The sequence below is a fragment of the Miscanthus floridulus genome, chromosome 12 (assembly GCF_019320115.1).
Source record: "Miscanthus floridulus cultivar M001 chromosome 12, ASM1932011v1, whole genome shotgun sequence".
NCBI classification, from domain to species: Eukaryota; Viridiplantae; Streptophyta; class Magnoliopsida; order Poales; family Poaceae; genus Miscanthus; species Miscanthus floridulus.
In genome coordinates this window covers 49,005,458-49,016,133 of record NC_089591.1, presented here as the reverse complement: position 1 = coordinate 49,016,133, position 10,676 = coordinate 49,005,458, and the positions used below count along the sequence as shown (strand labels likewise).

General features: G+C 43.3%; 1 long non-coding RNA gene across 1 annotated transcript; it reads right to left on the bottom strand.

The window, feature by feature from the left end:
* Positions 1 to 5,875: 5,875 nt before the first annotated feature.
* On the bottom strand, positions 5,876 to 8,501 carry LOC136496306 (uncharacterized). Its single transcript, XR_010769029.1, has 3 exons — positions 8,418 to 8,501; positions 7,561 to 7,629; positions 5,876 to 6,403 (listed from the first exon to the last, which is right to left on the bottom strand). It is a non-coding gene; the product is annotated as an uncharacterized lncRNA (long non-coding RNA).
* Positions 8,502 to 10,676: the final 2,175 nt, after the last annotated feature.

Here is a 10,676-nt window from a genome sequence, read left to right as displayed (position 1 = left end):
TTGAAATGACTTTGTTTGATTGATCCATATGATGGACTTAACTTGATGTGTAACCTTGAATCCATCTTTAAGTCCTTTTCTCTCAATCAAATGATCTCCAATTATTACTAGAACTTAAACTTCATCTCCATATTGAGTTTGATCTTGATCTTCAACTTGAGTACCAAATATGTGCCAAGAACACTCCACAATCAAATGATCTTGTACTCTTTGCTTGTCATGCTTCTAGCTCATATCAAAACCAAACTTAGGCTCCTTAGCCACTTATAAATATAATTCCAACTTGAGGACCTTTCAATCAAAGTGGCTCTTAATCAATCCAATAACTGACACTTTTCTGGCATATTCTGTACCCTTCAGTGAAAAAACTATATCTCCCAATGTACAGATCAAATTTCCATAAAATTTGGTAGAGATGTGCCTCACTAAGTTATCTAGCATCTATAAAAAATTGAGCTTTATCTAACTTCTAGATTGCTACCAGATTTCAATTCTTCCACCACTGCTATATGCTAAAAACTGCTGCACTATAGCTAGCAAGATTCACTCCAAAACCGTAGCAATTCTTATCCAATTATCATGAACTTTCTACAGCCACTTATACAATAAGTCTAGGGCATGAATACCAAATGTCAATCCAATCCAAATAGATTTGATCACTCAAACCCAGTCTTGATCTCAGCTAGCTCAGTTTTTCAATAAATGACAGATTTCTACATATTGAGCTACTCTTCATCAAATTGAATCAAACTTAAAACCAACTTGTTTGAATACTTTCACAAGACATAATTCCATTCAATCCACTTACTAAAAGTCATCTTATGAATTTATTAAACTCAAATTAATCCAAATTTGATTACTAAGCAATTTATCTATTCAAACATCTCATAGCAAGCAACATATTGCTTATTTCTCTAATTCAAACAACTCTTATGCACCCAAATGATTGAGATCAACTAGAGATATACCTTGGTTAGCTCATGATCATCCATAGCCAGCTTCAACTCAAATATTTGCAAAACCACCAATTATAGCCAATAAATCACAACAACTTGAATATTGCACTTGTAGGTTGATAGCACTTGGACTTCACTAACTTGTCATGGAATTGGGATAATGATCATCACTTTTAAATACTTGGCTCATTCATATGATCAACAAGATGAATACCACTTGAACCAAGCCTCCAATGCCGATGATACCTACAAACAATCATCCACTTTTTGATGGTACCCAAACTAGTTTGGGTCCTCTCAAGTTAGGAGCAACATACTTAGGCATAGACTTAGTATGAATAGCAGGATATTTTGCAATTGCAACCAATGAGGTACCATTGCATCCTTCCTAAGCGTAATATTTGCATCAATTGAAATAAGCTTAGGAGTGTTACCTAGAGGACATGAATTAGCCATGTGTCCACTTTCCCGGCATGAGTAGTAAATTTTTTTGGTTAGAGCCTTTTCTTTCTTGCTCATTTGTTGCTTCTCATTGCCTTGCCTCTCTTGAGTTGCTTGAGCCTCCTTCTCAAGCTTGGTAGGACACTTCGAGGCAAAGTGTCCTATATCTTCACACTTGAAGCACTTGATGTGAGCATACACCTTCTTCTCATCTTGAGTCTTGCTCATCATCTTGGCATCTTGATCTAACTTTTGATGCCTTGCTCTTCCACCCCTTCTTGTTTTCTTCTTCTTCATCATCATCATCAAGTCACCATCATCTTCATGGTTGATCTTGATTTATTCTTGGGGTGTCTTTTCTTGCTCAAGTGGCTTTGCTTGAGGCTCTTCTTGTAGCTTCACCACTTGCTTGGTTGGACACATAGAGGTAAAATGACCCCATGTGCGGCACTTGATGCACTTGACATGCTTGATGTGGTAGAACTGCCCAAAATAACATACTTTCAGAGGCGCTCGTTTTCCACTAGACACTAAGCACCTTAAAAGTGAGCTACATCGGACAGTTCCATCGAGCACACCCCAAGGAAGAACTCGAAACAATCCATGTTTTACATCCAGAATCCAATAATGAGTATGGGCTTACAATACTTAGTCCATTTCATACAAAAAGAGTTCTTAGAAACTATTTATTACAATACCAGAGTTCAGAGTGCGATAAATAAACAGCGGAATGAAAATAAACATCTAGCGGAAACGATACAAGGATCCGTCTATGCCCACCAGAAGAATCCTCCACACAAGGGCTACTCCTCAAGCTGCACCTACAATAGGGGTAAAATAACCCTGAGTACACAATGTACTCGTAAGACTTACCCGACTAGTAGGAATAGTTTCCTGACTCTCAAGAATATGGTAGGCAATATGGGTTTGTTGTTTTCTTTTTGTTTGCGGAAAGCATTACTAATAGTTCATCCTTACAGTCAAGTTTTATTAGTAGTCATGATTACTTCATTAGCTAACCATTCTAGGTAAGAACCTATTCTACTTTCAAGCAAGGGTTAAGCAATCAGAACTATTTTACCATCTTTCATCTTTCAGTTCTTACTACTATGCTAGACCATAGCCAAGTCGTACCATCTCATGGAAATGGCAATTTGTGAACCAATGTATCCTAGCTGGGTACCCCAAAACACACGCAGCAATTGTACCCCAGGCACAAACAAGACCAACCCATTCCACTCTTGTTATGGGGTCCAGGTCCTTGTCCAAACTTGGAATCCAAGCCCCCACACTTGAGACTCAGTCTCAACATGGTGCTTAGACCTCCACCTTTCCCTGCCTCCAATTAGTCGATCTAGAAAGAGCCGGAACCCATAATAAGAGCGTAACGAGCCTTCTCGCTCCCATAAGCAAGTATGTGCTCAGGATAATAAATCTGTGACCTGACTACCATCCACAGCAATGGACGGTCCTTAATCGACACGAACAGGGAAAACTATGTAACCAAGCTAAGCCCCATTGGCTGCGGGGTACAACCTGTTACACCCACCAATACCCATACCATATCCCTACCTTGTCTCCATTTTTCCTTTCATCCTTTTATTATGAGAGTAATAATAATTTCCTATTGTGAGCAACAGCAAGTTACTCACGCTACCGATGACCTAAGCATAGCATCTACTCGAACCTGCACTAGTAAGACTCTTAGGACATGTATATCTATGCATGTGGTTTCCATAAAATCCCTCTAACGTAAATGCACAACACATATATATATGGGGAATTATAAAATAGAGGTTATTCACTGGGGCTTGCCTTGGGTTGGCACGGTGTCAGCTAAGTCAGTCAATGGCGGCTCTAGGACCTCCTCCTAGATGAGAATCTCCTCCTCGTACTCCTCGATGATCTCCTCGAACTCGTGATCGCCGGTGGTCATGATCTCCGCCAACTCGTTCTCTACATGCATGCGATGATGATGCAACACTTGGCATTTAGGCAACAACAACTCTTAAAATAAGAATATGCATACTAAGCTACTAAGATAGCTCTAATGACTAAGATACTAAGCTAACTATCATTTGCATCAAGCAAAGTGTTGGGTTCAACTAACAAACCCTTAGCTTGGCAATTTAAGGATATATCTTTATTTCGACTAGTGATTTAATGTATATTAAAACAAAGAGCATTTAACTACCCTAATGCTTAGTCTATTCTAAAGCTACAAAAATTACAATGAGCACATAATAATACAATAAAACTATTGTAAAAATTTTAGGATCAAAACTATCATCAATTCACCATAAAAATTCCTACAATAATTAACTTAATATTATGAAGCACTTTCAAATGATTTAATAGCTCCTAGTGTAAACACATATAAACATGAACTAAATACACCAGCAGATAGATCACAATTTTAGGAACCTAACAAAATTTGTTTCACAATTTTTAGACACCTACATGAATTTATATTAATTACCAAAGATTAGCTCAGAATTAAATTAGAAAACCATTCACAAATTCCTAGAAAAAGAAAAACCAATCTCCCGCGTGGCCCACACGCGCGGCCCACACGATGCACGGTGGGGAAGCATGCGCGCTAGCATTTTTGCAAAAGAGTCCCCAATTTTCTTCTGAATTACACCTAAGCCCCAATACTATTTCCCCCTCTCTCAAATCTTCCCACTTAACCCCCTAATTTTCCTAGAATTCCCCCGCGCGCAACCCCGGCGACTCAGCGCATGGCGGCGCGGCGATGGTGACATAGCGTGGCCGCACCGGCCACCTAGGACCTGCACCGGCCCACCTAACGGGCTAGTCACCATCTCTGACCTGAGCAACTACGCTAAGCGTCGGTGCGGGTGACTTGACTTGCCGGGGAAAGGCTGCAGCGGTGCACGGCCATCCGTGATGGCGGTGCCACTGTTCTAGTGAGCTGGGGCAGCTATAGATCTAATTGGTTAGCGCACAAGCATTAGGAGGCTACCATGGACTAGGCCGAAGCAACGGTTGGAGCGGAGGACGACGGTGGAGGGCTGGCCACGTGTGGCTGAGCCATGCAGTGGCACGATCGTGTCAGTGACGATGGTGAGGTGGTAGAGGTTCGGCTAAGGCATGCAAGGCAAAGAGGGGTTCGAGATGAGTCTAGCGGTGCAGCCAATTTGGCTTGAGGTGGTCAGATGGGAGCTGCCCTCGGCGATGGGCAGACTAGGCCTTATCGGCATGGTGGTGGGGAAAATCTCTAAATTTGAAACTTGGCTGGGCACCATTCAAGGCAGGGTGGGAACGGTCGGCTAGGCGGTTTGATGGCAGAGCTAGAGACATAACGAATCAGGCGATGGTGACTTCTCCCTGCTTGTTTTAATGGCGCGGCTCAGTCCACCATGGTAGCAGAGACGAGAGAGGGGATGGGGTAGGTCAGAGCTCAGCTCGTCCTCGCCTTAGCGGGGCACAACTGGCCACTAGCGAGTTGACACATTGTGCAAGTGCTACGGGCCATCACGGCCACTAGGAACGTGCGCACGCCCACGACCGAGCATGACATGTGTAGCCATAGTGCCATAAATGCCGAGGCACCGGTGCCGGCAGTAGGGATAAGGCCACATGCATGGTGAGGTGACAAGTAGCAGCATCAGCTGCGCCACAGCGCGAGGCAGGGAGGGCAGTAGCATAGTAGCCGTGCGGTAGTGGGTGGGGCAGCAGATCGACAGAGCGACAGCGATGGCTGTTGGGGCACAGTGGCCAGCAGCTAGCCGGGCAAGCGGCTATCGATAGGCATAGTGGCTAGCCACAGCTAACCATAGCTAAGCCACGGTCGAGCCAGGTCGGCCTCAGCTAGCCAGTGCGGGCAAGCACGGCATGGTGAGGCGACATAGAGCGGCCGCCGTGGTGACCGTGCGTACAGGCCAGGTAGCCCGAGACTGTGTTCGTGCACATATTTTAAAGCGTCTCTCAACACTAATCCAACTCGGTTGCGGCTAAACCACCTTGACCATGTTGAAGGAGGTACATCAGGCTACCATAAGGAGCAAAAACATAGCACTGACCTTTAGCTAAATTTTCTAGAATTAATTCACCAACATACCATTGCCATACTATTATTGGACTTAAGAATTTTTCTAGGTCTTGAGCTAAATTTGATTTTGAGTTCCATTTTTAGACTATTAGAAATGTTAGCTAGCAATGTTATTTTTCCACAACAAGTATTTCATTGTCATCTACAAAGTTTGTGCTTCAAACTTTATTTAAGCATCACACACATGTTCTATAGTATTTTGTTCCATAAAAATTGGTTTAAAACCCTACTTTATAATTGCCTAAGTTATGGAATAGCTTCTCGTTTAGCATTTTTATTGATCATTTTAGGTTGCAATACTTCATCTATTCATTCCATCACATGCATTATCATGTAAACATGATGCTCATGACATGGTTTAGTAATTTGTTTAGGGCATAACATCGAGGGTGTTACACTTGAGCCTCTCTTCTTCTTTCTTCTTCTTGACCTTCTTTATGTTAGGGCACTGATCATGAAGATGACCCACTTCATGGCATCGGTAGCACATGAAATGAGAAAGTTTCTCTTGTGCTTCCTTCTTCATCTTCTTCTCTCTTTTTCTTTCACCCTTTGTCATCTTCTTGTTGAAGCCAAGGCCACTCTTGTCACCATAGTTTCTATCACACCTGGATTTGAGAGAGCAAACCAGGTGCATATCACATGTGTGCCAGGATCTCAAATTACACACATGCAATGACATCATCAATGGTACAAAACACAGTGTTCATACAGTAAAGCGTAAATGAGTACATGCATATCATTATTACAAGTCTAACATCAAAGTTCTAGCGGAAACAAATAGTATCGTTTGATAAAACAAAATAAATGGCAACGTCGACGTAGCAGATCCACCTCACCACAGGAAGGTCGATGGCAGGAGACACACGAGCCTAACAACCAGGTAAATCTTCTGGGAAGTCCACATCCCAATCTTGATCGTCCGAGCACCCTTTATTTGTGATTATAGCAAGGGTGAGCCCACGTCGAACTCAGCAAGTACATACGGAAAGTAATGACATGCAAGTCTTATAAAAAAGGATGGCTGACACAGTTTGACTGCAGGTAAGCAATTTTAGCTGGTAACTTTTATTAGAACAACCTGTTACTACTGTGAGTAAAATATCCCAACCCTTAATTAGATGAAGTAGAATTAACAATATTAGTAAACATCATCATCATTATTAATTAATATCTCCGAGGTACCAACCCCAAATAGAAACCCCAGGGTAGTAACCCCAATAAGAACACGTGATAGCCATCCTGCCAAAACACGAGGTAGCCACCTCAATCCAAAAACTGCCTCCACTATCCAAGTGAGTCAAGTTCAAATCATGTGAGAGTCTCGGCCGCTCGTGACCAAGAGCACGGCTGATATATCAGTTTTAACTCTGCAGAGGTGTACACTTTCCCTTCAAGTCATGATTCCCATTTGCCCAGGGTCATGACTCCCCAAAACACAACCGAGGTGAGTAGGTAGGGTTTCACTACGAGACTTTTCATAGGTTCCAGCTAATAGAGTGCAACCTGTAAGGTTTGGCCTAGGCGCTAGTAGCCATCCTCATGGCCATGGAACCTGGACAACCACAACTTAATATCCGTTACCTAGGTTACTTTCTTACGCCTACCAGGTAAGCCACACGCTACTAGTAGAGGACCTGATACTACGTCAAGCCAGAGCCATATGGCTTGAAGTTGTACTGTATGTCCCAGGTGGTCGTTCCATGAATAGGTCCTTAGGGAGGGTGGACACGGGTACCCCCTCGGAAAACTGGGCCAAGCTCTAGTACCCGTTCCCCCTTTCATCACATTAACCATGATGCTAGAAAGCATCACAACATCTCCATCTCCATAGTAACCATTAATCATCATTAATCAGTAATCATTATTAAGATAATCATTAGGCATCAATACTTTCATTAACATGTAATAATGTGGGTGGAGCATCTAAGCATAACTACACTACCCAACTGTAGACCCCCAGGTAACACAAGGAATATAAGATAGGGCTAGTCAGGTCCTTAGGGTTTGTAGTACTTAAACACATGCAATGAAAGTAAATGTATTTAGTGTATAGGAACAAAATGATCAAATGGTGTTTGCACTTGCCTTGTCCAAACTCGGGTTGTTCAAACTCCTCGGGGTCCTGCTCCTCTCCCTTCACGAACGTCTCGTTCTCTAAACACAACAATCATCACACACGGGAGCAATACATGCAAGCAAACAAGCATTTAATTAGAAGCAGTACACCAACACAAATAATAGTAGTAAACAAGCTCATAGAATTAATCTACGTGTTGAGACAAAACTGTAGGAACAAGAACCACCTAAATCGGAGTTAAAACATGAAAGCTATGACCTAAACAAGGTAGTGATGGCATTTCTGTAATTTAGTTGAACTAATTTCGTATTTAAGAACAATTAAAACTGAAATTAAAGTGTATTTTGGACTCCTAGTGCAAATACTGATGGATGCAGGGGCTTAGCAGCAAAGTCTAGGGCTTAAATCTAAATACTTTTAAACTATGCAAGACCGCATATTGATTTAGGGAAAACGCCGGGGCTTTTCTACAAAATTGATAGGGTGACCATGCGGTGGGCTACGGCTGGCCGGGTCTGGTGGACCAGCCGTGGACTGAGTCCACTGGTCCACAGTGGATCGAGCAGCGGTGGCGGCGCGAGACGCGATGGCGGCGCCATTGCTGGCGCCGGCGAGCTCATGGTGGTGGCACTACGGTGCGCGGCGTGACTAAGAGAGTGCACGAGCGCATTGCATACATGATGGCGAGCGCGATGCACACCTGGGCCGTGGCCGAGAGTGGCTGGAGGTGTGGGTTCACACGGTGGCGCGGCTAAGCGGCGACGGAGGCACTACGGCGTGGCGGCACGCACCCAGAGAGGGAGAGAGAGCACGTACGGGTTCTGGCATGTTCCGTGGATTCTCGAGAAGGCCGTACGGTGCTCACCTTGATCGAAAACGGCGGCGAGACAGAGAACGGCAGCGAACTCAGCAAGAACTCGACCTAGGGTTCGGGATTCGTGAGCTCCAGCGGCTAGGGTTTTGCGAAATACGGCGCGGAGGGCTGACGCATCCCCTTTATAGGGCACGGGCAGTCAGCGAACCTTGGTTCACATGCGGACGCGACGTGATGTGGCTCGGCGAGCTTGTGTCCATCTCCACGAAGGAGACAACACTGTGCTGTGGGTCCCACCAGCAGGCAGGCCCCGCTCGTCAGCGGCTGGGCGCGGGAGAGAGAGCGCGGCTGCTCTGCTGCTGTTGCGGCACGGCATGGACATGGTTGGGCTACGGTTGGTGGGCCAGCTGGCCCATGCTTGAGCACGCGCAGGGGGGGAGGAAGCAGGCCGTCTGCGGCCTGGGCTACTGGGCTAGCTGCGCTGCTACAGGCCTAAAGCCAAAAAGAAAAAGAGGAAGAAAAGAAATGGTTTTTCTTTTATTTTAAGTAGCTTTTTGAATTGAATTCTCATAAACTTGATTTTAAAAGGCCCTAAACACACATAGAGCAAGCAAGAAAAAAATGCAGAAGCATGAATGCAACATTACATGGTTTCTACCTTATATTTCATTGTAGGATTCTTTTATAGATCATTATTATTTGCCTAATAAAGTAAAGCAACTAATTGAGTTAAATCAATTTAAATCCTACTTTTGAAAAGCAAAATTTAGGGTGTTATAGTTTCTTTGAGTCTTCAACATGTGCTCAAAGGTGACTTTTGAGTTATATCACCTCTCTATCTCGTTGCTCAATTTTTTCACTTCTCTTTTGAGCTCAATGTTCTTCTTCAAAATGTTAGTCTCACAAGATATAGAAGAAGAACAAGCATTTATTTGTGAAGAACATGGCATATCTAATAAATCATCATAAGAGGTGGATACATGCTTCTTCCCTACATCACAAGAGTTAGTCACATGTTGCGTTTGATCACTTGACTCACGTGATGAGCTCTCATTATTTTTAATTTTCTTGGAAAGCACTTTAATGAGAGAAGCATGTTGTTCTAATAATTCTTCCTGAGACACAAGAAGCTTCTCATGAGTCAATTTTAGCTCATCATGTGAAGATTTAAGAACATCAAGTAAGTGCTTATGTTCTTCACATGAATTCTTTAGAAATGAGTTTTCATTTTCCAATTTCAATGTTTTATCTTTCTCATTTTCTAAAGACATGGTCATGCTAGCAAGTCTACTAACAAGCTCATCATATGAATCAACATGATCAACCACATTAGCATTTTGTACCTTTGTGTCACCTTGTGACATGAAGCAATGTGGTGAAGGTGATGGTCTTGTAGAAGCATCACTCTCATATCCCAAGCATGCACTCATGTATCTCCTTCTTGGGATCATCCTCCTTGACTTTGCCATCTTCACATGTGGATGAATCACCATAGAGGCGGTTGATTGCCTCCCACAACTCATGGGCAGTTCCTTTGCAATCCACCCGATAAAAAATCTCCAAACTCAAAGCATCCATTATAAAGCAATAAGCATGTGCATCAAGTTCAAAGATAACCCTTTGAGCTTTGGTGAGATTTTTATGATCTAGCACATGGGAAATGCCATTCATAACCATCCACCAAACCTTAGGTCCCTTTGCATGAAAATGATCAAGCGTGTGATTTTTCCACCGTGCAAAGTGTGTGCCATCAAAAATGTGTGAGTCACAATCATCTAGCCCACTAATCGCCATCCTCTCAGATCAGTGAAGACCACAAATGAGAGACATAGCTCCGATACCACGTGTAGGGTCAAGATGGTGGACTAGAGGGGGGTGAATAGTCCTTTCTAAATTTAATCGCGTCGGCTAACCGAAACAAATGCGGAATTAAAACTATCGGTCTAGCCAAGACTACACCCCTCTATCTAAGTTCACAAGCACCTTATAAAGATCCTAATTAGGGAACAAAGGTGCTGGACTAGCTAGAGCTCACCTAACCAATTCTAGGAGCAAGGTCACACAAACATATGTTGCTAGTACTTCAAGCATGGGGGAGCTCCTCCACAACTAGTATGCAAAAGCACAAAGCCTAAGCTCACTAGCAATGCTCAATAACAAGACAACTAATGCCAAATGAGAGAGCACAAATTACTTAGCTACACAAACTAAGCAATGTGACTAACAAGGTTACTCAAATCAAAATAGTCACGCAAGCGAGCTACTTCTATGCTACACAAGCAAGAAGGTAACTAGCAAGCTACACAAGCT